At 40.9% G+C, this 18,077-nt stretch overlaps 1 long non-coding RNA gene across 2 annotated transcripts; it reads left to right on the top strand.

The window, feature by feature from the left end:
* The first annotated feature begins 7,375 nt into the window (after positions 1 to 7,375).
* LOC107201762 lies at positions 7,376 to 13,504 on the top strand. 2 transcript variants are annotated; one of them, XR_001520389.3, is made up of 3 exons: positions 7,376 to 8,579; positions 12,025 to 12,091; positions 12,256 to 13,504. It is a non-coding gene; the product is annotated as an uncharacterized LOC107201762 (long non-coding RNA). The 2 variants fall into 2 exon arrangements; XR_004496363.1 differs by having other exon boundaries at positions 12,022 to 12,091.
* Positions 13,505 to 18,077: the final 4,573 nt, after the last annotated feature.

Raw genomic sequence — 18,077 nt, 5'->3', positions numbered from 1 at the left:
GGCGCTGGGAATGCACCGCGGCCGCGGCCTCGGCCCTGCCCAGCCGGGAGCCCAGCCCAACCCTGCTCAGCCGGGAGCCCAGCCCCTGGCGTGGGGTCGCTGGTCCGGCAGCTCTCCCGAGCCCTCCTGTGCGGGCGGTAGCGCGGGCGGAGGCACGGCGAGCACGGCTGCTGCCTTAGGTCCTGTAAGCCCCGCTCCGCTCGCCTGGGGTCGAATCTCCAGCCTTGGTTCCTCCACCATAATCCATCCCGTAACCAAAGTCACCTTTCCGGGCCTCTACAGGCGCTGGGCTTTGCTAAAGCTGTCGCCTCAACAAAACCTTTTCTGCCAGCCATCACAGTAGGCCTTTTGGTGTCACGGGCAATGCTTCTCTAACACTGTTCTTGTAGTGTGTTAGACTTATGGTCCAGAACTTTATTCCCAGAAACCTGGCCATGCGCCCACAGGCACTGGTTGCTGAGCCTTCCTGCAAAGGTTCTACCCTTCGGCCAGTTTAAGAGGCTGTAGGTAGGTAGGAATTATGCAGGGTGTTACGCCTGTAAGGGTTTTTACTTCTCATATGCCTTCCATGTTTTAAGGGGCTACAGTATATCTTGAGTCCTGAGGAAAAAAAAACCAAACAGCTGAACTTGGACTATGCCATTGTTTCAGAGGGAAAATATTAAACATCTGAATATGTTGTGGCCACAGAAGATCGAGTGAGGAGATTAGTTAATTGACGAGAAAAAATATTTTTTCTTTAAACTTCCAGGAAAACCTTGTTAGTGTGCATCCAGGTTCTGAAGACCTTGTTTCTCTGCCATTTGTGTAGATTTCTGTTGGAGAGAGGTTGCACGTGTTTAAGAGCTAGCCAAATACCTCTGAATCTCTCAGCACCTAACACAGGCGTGGGGAGTAAGTAAAAATGTGACTTTCAAGTTTGGCATTTATCACCTTAGAAGACTCTTTCTTACTCTATGAAAGCATGAAGGAAAGGCATAAGTAATCATTTACATGTTAGCTATGTAAGACAAAATGCATGACCTTAATATTGAGGCATCATTGCCAGCACTTCCTATAATAAGCACTCTCAGGTTTGCCCCACCCTTCTATGACAGGCTTGATCTTCCTTGATCCTGAGGACAGGTCCTTTTTCTCCTCATAGGTTTGATTATAGGATCAGTATATAATAATCTAGCCAAGTGAGCTCCAGAAGATGGTAGGGATTGGCACCATGACTCAGAGAAGCCAAGCAGAATTGTTTCATCTGCTCATCTGACAATTATATAAATTGCTGGGCAGAATGCATGCAGACAGTCACTGGTTTTCACAACTGCCTCTTACTGGCAATGCCTGCTGTGGGACAAGTGAGGTTACTGTGCTGCTTACTCTCACCACAGTGAGGGCTGCTCACTGGCTGGCTGAGGTATTCATTACATGGGCTGTTGCAGTGCTTTGGTGGCTGGCTGGCTCTTTGCTGGAGCTGAGCTTCTACGACACAATCAGGGCTTTTTATTTTAATTCCTTCTTTTGAGTGAGGAGAATGAATTTCTGTGGCTTGGGCTTCCTTTCTCATACCTCAGCCGAGACTTGTCTGGTCATTCAGTCATTCAGGGAACAATCTGTTTCTTCTCTAATGCTTTGGTGCATACACTTGCTCATGGTCCCAGAGCTATCCCATGGTTCCCCCCCTGACAATCATCATCATTCTCATGAAATGCTGTTTAAGGTAAACAGGCAGGTTTTAGTCATACATTTTGGCTAGTTCCACTGACCTACAAACCAGGAGACCTTTGAGGATTTACTCCAGAGGTGAACCACTGGAGAGGTTATTTTCTACTGGCTTAAATCCAAAATGACTGAAACTTCATTCTGGTTACTCATAAAAAGAAAACAAGTATCCGTGTCTGGTCCACTATTGTTCTGCATATGACAGTGTCGCTGAAGCCAACAGGAGAAGGAAGTATAAATTAATTGTTGAGGCAGTGTGATTTGTGTCTTTCCCTCTCATCTTAAGTAAGGTCTACATCAAATGCCAAGGCAGTTGCTGAGGTGTGCAAACAATCTCCTGTAAGCGAGTGGCTGTATGTGAAATAAACCACATTTATTCCTAAGGTTGTGAGCAGTGCAATTTGTTTGCTGTCACTTTCTACAAAATGTGAATTATTTAAGCACTTTCTAATTTCAAATTCGAACTATCACAGTCACTTTTCACTGATGGGTATGTATGGCTGGAAATTCTTTCAACATGGAGATGCAGAGCGGGAAAGCAAACTTCAAGTGTTTCCGAAATGCATTTGCAAGTGGATTTACTAATGCGTGAGCGTATTCGTATTCGTATTTAGCAGTGTGTAAAAATAAACAGCTGAGATCTGCCCACAAAGCCACATATGCAATTTGCACTGCACAGCTTTGACAGCAGAATGTTTCCAAACAACAAAGACCTCAAAAGAAGTTTTTTGCAGTTCTTGAGCTTGTGTTTTCAACCTAGGCCTATCAAGAGGTCTGATACTTACTTTGATGCCTTTATGGTTGTACCTTCTCAAGCAAGGCCTCTCCTCTTGAACTTTGTCATTAAAAAAAGAGGCTATTAAGTAGCCTGGAGACTTGAAGTAGCATAGTAATCAGAGTAATACCTATTCTAAATCTTTCTGAGTTGATATTTTAGAACATCTGGAACACTGATTAAAATGAAGCTGCTTGATAATCTAATGAATTTGGGGATTTTTTTTTTTTACTTTTGTTTCATCCTGTTCTGTCTTTAGCATAAGAAGGGTTTTTTGGTAGGCAAATCTGCCCTGTGGGGTCAGATGTTTCAGTGTCAGCATAATTGCCCACCTACCTAGTTACAACCATTAAAGCTGCAGTGGGTGGTTGCTCCAGTTGTTTTGTGGGAATTCTTGGTCCTCTGGCTCAGGTGCTGGGATATAAATACCATCAGAATCACAGAATGGTTGGGTTTGGAAGGGTCCTCTGGAAGCCATCTAGTTTAGCCCCCTGCTTAAGCAGATTCACCCCAGAGCAGGTTACACCAGATTGCGTCCATGCAAGTTGTGGGTATTTCCAGAGAAGGAGATTCCACAACCTAAAAAAGTCAATGAAATTTTAATCCTGCCAAGCTGGACTCCCCTGGGTGATTTTAGACCTAGGAGGAAGAGTGGGATTGCTAGAGGAAGAATGTGATGCAATTAGTTAAGCATCACAGTGGTGGTCTTCTAAACAAAAGAAACTCAGAATGATTCAGTGCCATACCCATGTGCAGGATAAGATTTTCTGGGACATGATATTGCCTCTTCAACTCACAAGTTGCTTTCATGGAGAAGAGCTGTTTTCAGCCATGTGGGTCACTCCTGCAGTTTCACAGGGGCTTCATCCTCTATGATCCATATGATCAGTATCCAGTCTGAAAACTGTCCACAATATGGAATTGCATCTTCCATTAGGGATGGAACCTAGGCTAGACAGGACTTTAGGACTGAATTGTTCCTAAAGCTGTCTAAGTACAGCACAGGCATAGGGAACCTGATGGAGCTGTGTCTGATTTGGAATAGTGGAAGAGTAGGGGCCTCTGACATCACGTTTGAGAGGAGCTGTGTGAATGGCTGAGTTTTACGTAGCAGCATCAGGAGACCTCTCTGAGCTCATGGCAGGTTGGACTTGGAAGCTGCAGTGCTCAAGAGGATCATTGCATCTCCTGGGCTTCTTTGCCCAAAACTGGGTTTTAGCAGAGGTGGAGTGCCCCATTAAACAAATAACAGTGACATACGTAACACCTTCACTGGATGTAATTCTCTTTGGCACTAATAAGTTCTTTGTATAGTTACATTGCAGCAATTTTCATCTGTTACTATTTTTATTTTTTCACTGTGTTTGGGAATGTTCTTTCTAGACAGCCTTGCCATACTGTGTGACCTCTGGTTTTAGCAATTCCAAGCTACATCATTTGTTTTAGAAGTAAAACAAAAAAGCTAGGTAGCATTGACATGGGTGATTAATTCAGAAGACTTAGAAAGATTCAGTCACCCACTAGTGCTTTTCATTTCTTTTCATTTTTCCCTTACAAAACTGAACTGATGGTGTGTTAAATGTCACTTCAGTATTTTATCTGAGGGGGAAAGGAGCTGAAGGTCAAGTCATGGAACCACTGAAATGTTTGAACTTGTCATGCAGGGCTGCAAGGGGAGGAAGGGTGAAAATATCATACACATATGGCTCCTGCCTGCTGCACAGCACCATAGCTTGTTTCTGGCTTTGGCAGTATCATGATGGGTGAGCAGAAGAGTCAGGACTAACAGGAGTGCACTTAGAGCTCATTCATCAACCAGTGAACTGTAAATTATTTGTGCCTCAAAATGCCTGGCTTTAGTTTTTACCAAAGCTTACTGAGAGGGAGGCGTGGTATCTCCCAGCCCTTCGCACTGATCAGGAAGCAGCGTGTTCATTAGTTGTACAGAACGTCTGATGGTGCTGTGCACATGTGTGCTAATCCAAAAGAGTACAAGTGGCAAGGAGAGCAAACCACATCATGACGTGTACATGAATACATTTAAGTTTTTTTGGATTACAGGAAACTTCAGTTATAATCTCAAAACAGTGATAAGAATTCGACTTCAAGCCAGTGTCATATTTTTTACTGTAAAAGCATGATGGTGATTTTCAGTAGGCTACACAGAACCTGTTTCTAGTGCACCACTTATGTGGAGTTGCTTCCCTGTTGGCTGTTAGCTTCTGCTTAATAGGACCATAAGAGACAGTGGGAGTGGGAAATAAAGTTGAATTTATTATTTCTGGTCATTCTGCCATAATTAGTACAATTCTGATTAAAAAGTGGCAAATGTATATGCTTCTCTAAAATGAAAAGTCAATTAATGCACAAAACTGCTTGCTCAGGAATGAAAGCTGAACAAGAAGAGGAAGGAACAGCTTTACCAGCTCTGTGAGGCCATGCAGGAGCTGTCTTCTTTCAAGAGAGAGCTCTGACATGTAAATGTACAAACCAATATATCATGTATTCCAGAGGCATAGGACAGCTTGTCCTGCAGTCAGAGTAGGACTGTCTGCTACTTAGAGGACTTGTCGTGGAACACTAACTTTTTTTTTTGCAGACAGGCTCATTTGAAGTCATTTGAGGTCAACAGTGGCTTGAACCTGCACACGAAGACGTGGGGCTACAGCTGGCCCAGGGCAGCTTGCACAAGTGTAGCTATACTGGACCTCATTTTCCATCACTGCAAATCAATGCACTTCTTGCAAAATTTGTGGGGGAGTTTTTGCAGAAGTATTGTTCACAAAGAGGTTCTATCAGTCTCTGAGAATTAGTTCCTAATCAAATATGGTTTTAGTCATACAAGGGATACACCCAGCAACAAGAACAATGGAAGTAAGTTAATAGGGCTTTATTGACTTTCCCAGTTGTACTTATGGTTCAGAACTGTTATCAGCAATGCTGGTCACCTCCAAACTGGGGAAATTTATTTCTATGTATTAGTGTGAATTACTAGTATGGTAAATGACATACTAGAACATGTTAGGATTTAAGCTCAGGTTTGAAAGAAGTATTTTAACTTAGTGAGTTTGAAAGATTTCTGTTTCTTTGTCCCTAGTATTTGCACATTCGACAAGAAGAAATGTCATATTTCCCTGTATTTCTGTCTATAATATATAGAATAATATGCATTAATGTAGAAAACCTTTAAATATTATATTTCTATATTGTACAAAATTATATGTAATTTCTATATATTATATTAAAATAAAATTATTTTCTTTCCAGATCTTACTCTTACATGGAACAAACTTCCATGTACATCAGAAAGTCTTAAGTTTTGGTGACCAGATGCAAAGGCAAATAACCACTCTGGCTGTTTCAAAGAATGGCAAAATGCACTGTTACCTCTTCATGACAAAACTGACAGATGTATCACAAGGAGATAAATCAGAGGCAGTTTTGGCATGACAGTGAAATACACGGGGCTGTCAGTGTGATCCTAAAGGAAGAATTCTAGTAGGATTTAACCAAGAGAGCAATATTACAATGAGTGCTCATAGTTAGTGGTATATGGGGAAAATGACGTACAGTAACAGTTTATTTTAAAGTTATTTGTACAATTTGCCTTTTACAATAATGTCCTTGATTCCATTTTTTTTTTCCTAAGCAGGCTTAGCAGGATTCAACTGAGACTCTGCTCAGAGAAGATAGGTTATTCCTTCATATTAATTGCTTGTGCCTGCAATGGCAGGTTAAATCTGGCATCCTGCACACTCCCTTTTTCCAAGGACAAAGCCTTCCCTCTCCCAGGCCCTATATATAGAGATCAAGTTCTAGCGAATGATGCTGGGGAACTCCAGTGAGCAATGCTAGTGAATCTCTCAGCATCTTGGTTGGAATGAGGAAGGGAATCCCCCCAGTCCTCTGGGGAAAGATCATGATATGCATGTCATTGTCTTGATTCAGTTCTGCAAAAATAGTCAATTTCAAAAACAAGACTGTGAATTAAGGAAGAACTTTCACCGTCCATAATAAAACAGATCAGGATTCAGAAATTCTACCCCTTTCACACCCTTGCAACATACCCAGAACTGAACATCCAGGTCAGCTGCACAGACGAAAATAAAAACTTGCTTCACTGATTGGGCTCTCAGCCCATACCTCCCTCCCATCACAGCTGTGCATAGAAGTTTACTGGGGCTGTAGCTCTCTCTCCTGCTTCATAAACACACGTTCTGGAGTCTTGGGAATGTCCCAATTAAAGATATTTTGCAATACCAAAGAAAGAGATCTGCAAAAGGATTAATTAGGCAGAACTTCAATTTCTTGTCTGGAAGCAGGAGACTGAATCTTGTCAGATTTATGGACCTTAGACCTCATAAGTGCTAACAACTGGAAAAGGCTGAGGAAGGCCACTTGCTGCATGGCTAAGAAATCATTGTCACTTTGTTCTAAAACACCCAAAAATTGCATGGCGAGAGTCTTCCCTATTCCACAAAGAAAAGATGAAGTCAGCTACTGCAAATAGATGCTGGTGTTATAAGGCTGCACATTTTGAAGAAGATAAAAACCCAGCAATGCATTTCTAAGGGTTTCTTATTTTCCCCCATCAGTTTTTTTTTTATATGGATGAGTACATGTAAAACAGCTGTAGTTTATAGTAATAGACATAAAAGGAAATTCAGGACCCTTTAAGACAGCCACTACTGGATAACCCCCTGTGATGAAATCAAGACCCTCTCTGCAGATACATCTTGAGAAGTCTTTGTTTCTCACATGAGCAACAATCAATATGGAATATGCCCTTATAGTACCATGATCTCCTTTTTTCCATAATTAGATGAGGACCTCAGATCGAGATTAGGTTCTCCTAGAAAAAAATAAAATAAATCAGATGCAATGGTAAATGGCTTATTTATGCCATTCAAAAGTACTTTATGATAGTGTTTGCCAAGGTTTTGGATCACAAGGTGAACTAAGCACTGGTTTAACGGCATCACATGTTCCTAAAGTTTTAGGGTTTTTGCCTTTTTAAGGGACATCATGCTGTTGTAACATAACAAGGTCTGAAGCAATAACTGACATTTATATCTGGAAGCAGAAGCAAACTCTAGTACTGTTTTTCTCAGACTTTGTTTGTTGATTGCATGTACAATCTTGTGACTTTCAGACTTAGCATCTGTTTTGGAATCCATTTCCAAAATGTCACAGTGTCTTCTGCTCTGATTTCTTCCTGTGTTTAATGTCAGTGTGGTGACTTTCAGATATATCTTTAGAGAGATAAACTAGTTCATAAAACCTTGTTGCCATGAGGCAGCTGCCATTAATAACTAAACATTACCACCTGAAACCTCTCAAGTAGATATTGTATTTTCTGTCATGGTATCTCATAAGCACTAGGAATATGATATAATATTTTCTCCTCTGATCTGAAAAGTATTCTCCCTCTGGGCTTTGAATAATAAATTTTCTTGCTATTATCATCGCTGTAGGATGCCCCAGCATAAAACAATCTGTTCTTCTGGGATATTATAGTGCTCTCATTAGAGAACTCCTGTTTCAGGATCCCATTAATTCATTAGCTGAATGCATGTAAATGTCACCTAGCTATAACTCCTGTAGGAGCAAGTACAGTCGTGTGCTTTCTGGCACTACATACCTTGTCTGAGCAGACAGAGACAGATTCTTTGCTGCTTGTTTTCCTTCAGGACTACATATGTGTCATTTAAGCTCTAAACTACCATCACTACAGAACTTTGCTTTTTCTGTGCACATCACTGGACAGGCTGCTGTAGAAATAAATAAAGTGTCAATCCAAATAATGTAGACAGAGCACAAATTGATTTTAATGGGATTTTTGTCTCTTTAATCATGGTTAAATAGTTTGCTCTCTAGCTGCAAAGTAAAGTGAAAGTAAAAATGGGTACTCATTGCTCCTTAGTTTCATTTCTGCCAAGTCATTGCACAGGCTTGCTGCAAGAATTATTATTCTTGTAAAGGGGAGGCTAAAACCCTGTGGTTGAACACTGTGCTCTGGGACTAAGTATCAACTAAATGATGGCAACTGGGATTCGGAAACTGCCACTAAGAAACCTGCTCTCTTGGCCCAGCGGTAATGTAACTTCATCTTTATCCTCACATCACACATGCAAAACTTACAGGCTTGCAAGCAGCTGTTGTGACACATCTGAATTCTGCAATGCGGGAAAATGTAATTGTAAGGGACACCAACAGATCTGAGCATGTGGATTATAAACACTCCATTCATCAGTATAGACAGGGTTTCATCCTTGGCAGCTTTGGGCAACTATAGAAAATAAAAGCTATGATGCCGTTAGATCCACTAAAGTCTTGGACTGTGGAACAGGTTTTATCAGACATATAATATATATATACAAATATATATATATATTATCTATGTGCATGTATGTATGTATATATTATATATGTATTTGTGATTTTTATAGATTTTTTAAATTTATATATATGTATATGTATTAGTAGCTTATATATATATATATATATATATATATATGTATAGTGATTTAACTTAACAGCAGAATTCAGTGACTAGATTTGATATACATGCACCCCACGAAATAACCTATGAAGTCCCAATTTCCACTTCATTTTCAAGTAATAATTTCAAATTTTCATGCTACTTTTTAAATATTTTTAATTTTTCCAAATTTGCCAGAGGATAGAAAAAGTGAAGGACTGCAAGGAAAAAAAAAAATTCTCTTGTTCTTTTGTCTACACTTCTGTGAGAGTTTGAATAAAATTAAAAACCAAAAGCAAAATATTCCTGGGCTGGAGTCACAAAATCTTTTTCTAAGAACAAGGAGGTGTCTACACAACACTGTTGGCTGCTGTGTTGGATGTCATACAATCTCTTGTATCAGGTGTGTTTTTACAGCATTTCTTGCTTCCCCCTGCCCATGTGTGTTGTTTGCTTGGTGCTCAGAGATCCCTCCCAGGGGCTGGAGCAGGGAATCTCTCTGCTGCCATTCCTGAGATGGATGTGGTTTAATCCTAGGAGTGAACAAAGACCTCAAATGTATTTTAATGCTTGTTCAAAAAGTTGTTACAGTGAAATGCTGAGTTTGTTTCATCTGCAGTCAGTCTTTGTGTGTGACTTCTTTCAAACATTTGACTGTAGAGCAAGGCACCTTTTACACCACAACGTATGTTTATTGTATTTTAGAGAAGAATCCAATAATGTAAGTCCTTAATATCAATGAAAAAAGGAGGGTTTTCTTGTTGGGTCAATTTCATGATCACAAAAGAAAATGGATTCCTAATGGGAGGTATAGATACAGCACCCTGTAGTCTGGATATTCTGGAGACATTACAGATTTTAGAATAATCTTCCATATTTTAACAAAATAAAATAAAATAAAATAAATCTTAGCCAGAAAAACTATTCTGTAGAGGAAAATTGGATCACAAAATAAGTGAACTCTGACTCCAGGGAACATGGTACCATCCTGAATCAACATGGTTTGGATCTGAGTTTTTAATGAAATATGCAAACAGGTAGTATACAGGTAATATAGGAGTAGGACAGGGAAGAGTGACTCTCCTAATTGTAAATAAATTTGCCTCAATTAAGTTTTTCACTGTCTGAAATGTTCAGTGACACTTACTTCTTTTTATTTATTTCAAGCCTTTACATGTATTAGTTTTTCTGCACACCCTAAAATTTAAAATTGTCCCTTAGAGTGAAAGATGTGATGATCATTTTATTGAAAGATTTAACTTGAAATTGAAAGACAGACTTCCCTAAAATTACTGGCATGCCTGTTTTTGGATTCATTCCAGAAGTATTTGAGTGTTCCCACCTAAGAGCTACATGCACCCAGCTGCAGGCCCTGAGGAAAAGGGCATGCATTATAAAGAATCCTGCTGGGGGGCAGCTCCTGCTAACTTGCCCATTTGGCTCATAGTCAGTAACCTGCCTCTGCACAGTGGTCCAAATTAAAACCTGATGCTACAAGAAATACTTGCTTCCCTTGCTAAGCCAGAGCTCTTGGCTGAGCTGTTAAACCAGCAGAGATGAGGATTTAGAGAGGAAGGTGTGATGGGCTGCTGGGAGGCAGCAGTTTAGTGATACCTTAACCTGGATGAAGAGCAGCAGAGGGTTTGTCAGGCCAAAGCCCATGTACCTGTCCCTGCAGTCTGCAGCACCAGCTAATGCTGATCCCTGGCTTGTCATTCCATTTATTACTGGCAGAGGAACACATTAGCTTGGTGTTTCTGCTCAGATTATCATCAGCAAAAAGGTAATATATTTAAATTATTGTCAGTCTTCATTTTAGTAATGCACAGAGATGAACAGCAAACACCTCACAGAAGGATGTGTTTCGTGCAGGTTTTCAGAGGTATCACAATGCAAATCTACATTTACTGAACAAGTTTTCTTTCCCACCTGCATTAGCTAGTGACTATTTTAATGCTTTCTTAAATTCTAGATTAAAATTATATGGGAACTTATACAAATGTGAAAACAGATATGATTTTATGGTCAGACTGTTCATGTTGTTCAGCTAATGATACTGCAATAGAAGTGGTCAATATAGAGAATTTCTCCTCTGTGATAGATTTCTGCTTTGACTTTTCCTTTTGGCCTGAATTGAAAGGATAGCTTTTTTTCTTTTTTTTTTTTTTCCTCCATGAAGTATGAAATTATTATTTTAAGATTTCAAGCAGTTCTTTTTCAAGTATTTAATCTCATAAAGTGAAGATTTTTGTTTGGAATAGCTTCAACCTCATTCATAATCCACTAAGTCCAAATGAACTACACTGATTTTCTTGCAAGTATCGATTCTTTCCATTATTTTTTTATAAAACTCAATATATTCCTATGGAAATTATTCAATTTCACTGCATATTTTCTACAACAAAAATACACAGTTCAGAAAAAAAATCAGTCAACCCTAGATTCAGATTAATGTTTAATTGTTGTATTGGAATATGAGCCTTTCTTGTATAAAGGAGTATTGAACAGCATGGGAAGGTTCTTTTGTTTCTGTAGACCAACAGTTTTCAATGGGAATTATTAAATGTCCTGGAACCTGAAGAAGACAGATCCAATTTTGTGATGATTATAAATCCTTAGCTTCAAAGCTACTGTTTGTGCCTACATCTGTTTGGTGCTTGTGACAAACTCAGATGTGAGAAGTTACTGTTGGCTGAAAATTTTTGTAGTATTAACTGAATCAGACTTTCAATTGAGTTTGTATCTTTTTAAATATGACAGTTCTTTATAATAAATTCCCTTCAAATTCACTGTGGAAGGACACTTAACACATTTCAGTTAAGCAACCGGTTTTGTCTAAAAGGGATAAGGGACTTTGCTGAAATATTTTTTCAACATTTTTACCAACACAAAAGGTGCCAACTCTCAGCTTTAAAATACTTTTTGTAGAAATCTAAATTTCACTGAAAGTTAGAATGATTTAATAACCTGCAGCTAACTAAAATGTTTTCACTTAAAGCAGATTTTTGTGGGTTTTTTTTTTTTTGTTTTTGTTTTTTTTTTTGTTTTTTCCCAGTAGTTTCATCTTACTATGAGAAAAAGAAATCCACTGAAATGGATCAGCCTTTGGAAGCTGGAAGCCCCAGGTAATATGTCTAGGCACAGAAAAGCTGTGGGAGCACAGGGGCAGTGTTGGCAGTCCATGTCCAGGGAGGGTGCATGAGTGGACCAGAGTAAATACACATGAGACAATACCAGGTATGGACACAGGAGAGCAAAGCTGAGGTCTTCTGTGCAATCTCCTTCTCAGAAGTAGGAGAGCCAGGCAGAGAGCTCCAGAGACAAGAGAAAAGACAACCCAGGAGGAAATGCACCACAAAAGTACTGAAGATGCTGTTTGGCCTGACTGCTCCTGACTCGCGGCAGCAAGGATGCTTTGTGCTTCTCAAGCCTCCCATTCTCTGTGATCTCCTCTCTTGACCAAAAGCCACGTACCAGCTGGGTGAGGATACAACCTTTCTGGAAGCATCCTTTATGTGTAATACCCATGAAATGCATTTTTCTTGTGAGTTATTTACTTTCCATCCCCACTTGACTGCCTCTGTCATTATGAGGAAACAACAAAGGGAGCATTTCCACCAAGTCAGGAAAGCCAAAGGCTCAAAGCCCGATGCAAGCCACATCACTCCACCACTCATTATGCTAATTTAAAGCATGATCTAACTGTGTAATGGAACTTTCCTATGAAAAGAAAAAAACTTTAGAAACCAGAATGAAGCATGAATAGAGCAGCATAAGCAGGAGTCAAGAGAAGGCCCCAGGCTTACATCTTGGGGTAGTCATAGCGGTGGTTGTCACTATGACAGAAATGTCACAGAACCCCAAGGTAGAGCTTTGTGAGTCATAGTCTTCTCTGCCATCTATTGCCATTTCAGCACTCTGGCCTCAGAGGAAATATGGTAGTCATTGTCCTTCAAAAGTTCTTTTTTTTTTTTTTTTATTTAATTCACTCTTAATGAGAATATTTATATTAAAACCCTCTGTGCTTAACAACTGAAATTATTCCTTTGTTACATCATTAAGCCTCTTCCCTGGATTAAATGTTGATGTTTATGAAGTATCAATGAGAGCTCTCTTCTGTTCACAGTTGGACTTGATGATCTTAAAGGACTTTTCCAACTCAAATGATTCTATGATTCTGTGAAGCACAGTAGTGGTAGCAGCTTATTGGCATCAGTCTGTCTTCCAGCCTTCATCTCATAAGTATTTAGAAAAAAAGAAACCACTTTGATGGATTGACCCTGGCTGACATCAGGCATCCAGTAAAACCATTCTATCACTCCCCTACTCAGATGGACAGGGAGAGAAAATGGAACACAAGGCTCGTGGGTTGAGATAAGGACAGGCAGAGCTCACTCACCTGTTACCATCACAAGCAAAACAGACTCAGCTTGGGGGAAATTAATTTAATTTATTACCAATCAAAATCAGAGTATAAAAGTGATATATAAACCAAATTCTTAAAATCACCTTTCCCTACCCCTCCCTTCTTTCCATGTTCAACTTCACTTCTGATTTCTCTACCTCCTCCCCTGAGCTGAACAGGAAGAAGTGGAGTGGGGGACTCACAGTCAGTTCATCACAAATTGTCTCTGGCTCTCCTTTTCACTCAGGGGAAGGACTCCTCCCACTCTTCTCCAGCTTCAGTGTGAGGTCACTCCCATGAGACCATGAGGTCTCTTCCATGGACTTCTACAACCTGAGTCCTTCCCATGGACTGCAGTTCTTCAGAAACTGTTCCAGCATAGGTTCCTCTCTCTCTCTGCACATGGCCACAGGTCCTGCCAAAATCCTGTTCCAGCATGGGCTTCCCACAGGGTCACAGCCTCCTTTGGGCATCCACCTGCTCATGGGGCTGCTCCATGGGTTGCAGATGGATCTCTGTTCCACCATGCACCTCCATGGGCTCCATTCAGGGGCACAGCTGCTTCACCATGGTCTGTACCACAGGCTGCTGGGCAATCTCAGCTCTGTGCCTGGAGCACCTCCTCCTCCTTCTGCACTGACTTTGCTGCCTGCAGAGCTGCTCCTCTCCTTTTGCACACCTCTTTCCAGGTGTTGCTGTGCAGCAGGGCTTCTTTCCCCTTCTTAAACACGTGATCCCAGAGGTACAGGCATGATGGGCTTGGTCTTTTCTGCTGGTGGGTCTGTCCTGGAGCCAGCTGGCATTGGCTCTGTCAGACATAGAGGAAGCTTCTGGCATCTTCTCACAGAAGCCATCTCTGTAGCCTCCCATACAACCAAAAGCTAATCATACAACCAAAATATAAGCATATAACTTACCAAACTGATTTTAACAAAAATGCTGTCCTTCACAGTTAAAAATGCTGTAATTGTTCATATATCCTCAAATTTGCATCTATAGAGGAATTCTGTATTTGGTGGAATTGTTCTGTGAACTATTCAGATCAATCACATTGTTACAGTGAAACACTCCATGAGCAGTTCATAAAAAGCTGAATGGAAAAATCATTCTTTGAATGCTTTAGATATCCATATTTTGGTGCTTTTAGTTTTTATTTGCCTTCTTGTATATTTGAATAGCCTCTTATCTGAAGAAACAAAATTACTGATTTTAAAATAACATAAACCAGTATATTTTCCAAATTTTGGTGGTGCCAGACACATTGTGCTTCTGACGCCACTCTTAGCCAGATAATAGATGAAACTGAGTTCAGCAAAGCCAGAAATTAAAACTCAAATCCTACTCAAGTCACTAGGGGACAGGCACAGTAAGTGCAGCATGAACTCAGAGCTTTGCTGAATTGGGATCCACGGTGTGAAAGGCTGCGCTGAACTTCCCACAGGAATGCTGAAGCTGCCCCAGAGCTGCCCAGAGTGTCAGATCAACCCCTGGACCTGCAGGTTTATGTCCCCTCCGTGCTGATGGTGCAGGGTGGTTCTGACATTAGTCCAGTGTGTGACTCAGAAATTCCCCTCTCAAAACCACAGGGCACTAGATTCCCACAAAAAGGAGAAGTGGCCAGTCATGTGAATCTTCTCCCCATGGAGGAGAAGCTGTTTGTAGGTGTTGGTCACAATCCCTGTGGAAAATGAAGGCATTAGCTCAAGAGCTTTCTGACACTGAGATTTTTATCTGTAGGATCCCAGGAAGTGTACTGAAAAATTGTGGGGCTTTGTGGCCAGTTAGTCATTGTATGTATATAAGTTAATCATGAGATATTACAGTTTGAAGCAGACCAGAGCCCATTCTGCCAGCCACATCCTTTATTCCAGAGGCCATGTGAAAAGGCACTTTTTTAAGGTGAGGAACATCCCTAGACTTTAATTTTTCTCTTACTGGATTGTTAAACAGAACAGTTTAGTAGATCCAGTTAAAGGGAAAAATAGAATTATCTGATGTCAACAGCAATTTTATTCTACCTGTCAGGCCATTGTGGCATGTAACTAATATGGGTGTTGGCAAGTAAACACAATACTGATAAAGGTTCTTGCAATTATACTGGAGAAGTTGTTCCGTATTGTGTTCATGAAGACAGTATGTGTACCAGCAGAAGTCTGAAGGTTAATGAAAAAATATTAGGAGACAAGAAGACTTGTCAGCAGCTGCTGTTTATACAAACCTTCATAAACGGAACATTTCCATCTTTATGCACACACTGCTCCATTAAAAGCAATCATTGTTAAAGCAATTATGTTCATTCTGTTAGCACTGAGGCGTGAGACTGCTCTGCTCCCGAGTCTGGCTTTCGGAATGGAGTGGCTTGAGGGGAGCCTTAGGCACATGCTCCAGGCTCGCTTTTTCTCTCCCCCTAATATCCCCCTAATATCCCCCTGATATTACCCTGATATCACACCTGAAGTTCCTCTGAGGGGCACTCAGTACATTGCAGTGAGGCACCCAGAGGTGCTCCCTGCAGCACCAGCACCATCCTGGCAGCTTCCGAGCCCACACTCAACCACGTCTGACAGAGGTGTAGCTGCCAGGGACAGTAAGGTTCCACATGTGTCACGTGTAAAGGAATGCCCAGATGGGAAGGGAAGCTTTGTCAGTGCTGAGGGGAAGATGGGCCACATCTCTCCCTTCCCTTTCCTGGGAAGTGAGCTGCTGGCAGCCCTGTTGACACGTTGGCTCAATGAACATGTTGCTCACTAGCCCCAGGCTGCCTTCCACCCAGCCACAGACCATTGTGGGGTTGGTGACGAGTACTTGGAGGTGCTGGTGAAGGACCAAAAGGGAGGGGAAGGAGAGCTAGAGGCATTACTGTGCAAACGTCTAGGGGAAGGAACACTCCAGGCTTGGGCTGATGAGGCCCTGGATGAACACCAGCTTTCAGCAGAAGCTGGGACCACATGGTCACCAGGTCCCTTCCAGCTCAAACACTCTGGAACAGATTCTTTGAATGCTTGGCAGAAGGTAGATACTGTAGAAAAGCTGAAAGAAAACTTTGCAGTGGAGGGGTTGACAGAGGCTGGTGGGGTTGACAGAGGCTGGTGCTGTGGCAGCATGGTGGAGGTGGGAGGTGACATGCAAATTCACAAGGAGACAGGCTTTGTCAGCTCTCAGAGCAGAGCAGCTTAAGAGGAGAAAATGAACATTCATTAGTGTAATTTCAAAGTAACAGCTGGTGCCAGACATGATTAAACTCACACTGTGTAAGGCAGTGAAGCCAAAAGTACACATCACCTTTTCTGCAATAGGTGTTCAAAACCCAGAATTCAGGCAGTCTCACTCACATGTCCCCTCCTTCAACACGCAGAGTACTCTGGCTTCTGGGAAGCTGTTGCTCTTCTCTTCAGTTCCCCAAAGTACACATCTGTTTGTCATTTTTTTCACATTTTAATAATTCACATTGTGAATTGTAATTATGGCTATTCAAGGAATGTGAATGTAGACAGCTGCTGTGCCTTGCTGGACCTTTTCCTCTCAAATTATGCCTATAGTAAATCTTCTGAATCTGACCTTTCTTTATAGTTGTGAGTTTCTTTCTATAATGTATGTTCTGAAACTGTACACATAGCAAGTTTTTGCTCTTGTCTATGCAAAGATCTATTCCCATGGACTTTGAGCAACATCAGTTTCTTGCTTAGTGCCTGTCAGTCTCTTAAAGAAAATTTACAGTTTTGTAGAATAGGCACACATGCTCTCATTGCTTAATGCCAGTAATATCTTACTACTGCTATTAGTTATTCAAATGATGCATTAAATTAACACAAATTCTTCACGCTCATAAAATTTCCATAAAATCAGGAGGCCTCACATATGTTCAAATGAATAAAAAGAAACTAGGACAGGTCAACAGTGTGAAGAAAAGACAGAGAAGACACAGAACTGCGTGCCTAATCCTCAGACGTGTTATTCTTCATTCTGCAGTTTAAGCCATCCCATCTGCAGCACCAGAAGAAATAAACACAGCATTTAGGGAAAAATAGGTTTCTTTTTGAGAGCAGGCCGTGGCACATATTGCCACTCTTCTTCCCTCATTTGGTCAAATCGTTCTTAATGCTGAACACAAACATTTTCCTTTTCAAAACCATGGCATTTGAGATCACTCAGATGTAATCTGAATCTGGAATGAAATAAAAACTTTCAGCATCTTGTTATGTGTTAACATCAGGTCATTTTGTAGCTAGATTATCTACACGTATTCTAGGCTCTGAAAGAGAAACATTTAATTTCTAAAGTGTAAGATAAACAAGGAGCTATTAATTATAGCTGTGCTCTAGAGCAAAAAAAGTTCAAAATATTGAAAAAGGGGCTTGGGTATTTTCTTAGAATCAAGCTCTCAGCCATGGCATGGGGAACTCTGAACCACACACCCACAGGATGCACAGTAGATATCTGGAGCTGCACTGATGGAGGATGCTGAGATGCAGGAGATTTATATCCTTATTTACCTAGAATTTCTTCAGTAGCTGAGTAGAGCTCCCATTTTTGCTCCATAGACAGCCTTGAAATAATGCAGGAAGAAGCACTGGGTCTTTTCTTGCAGAGTTTTGTTGTTGAACTGGAAGGGGCCAATCTCCTGTGTCTGATCATCTGCCTGGATCATCTGAATCAGAAGGCAGCTGTAATAAAATCCTCTGAGCTTGATTTAGGGAGCTCCAGTA

The sequence above is a fragment of the Parus major genome, chromosome 3 (assembly GCF_001522545.3).
Source record: "Parus major isolate Abel chromosome 3, Parus_major1.1, whole genome shotgun sequence".
Taxonomy (NCBI): domain Eukaryota; kingdom Metazoa; phylum Chordata; class Aves; order Passeriformes; family Paridae; genus Parus; species Parus major.
This window is presented reverse-complemented; position numbering and strand designations above follow the sequence as displayed.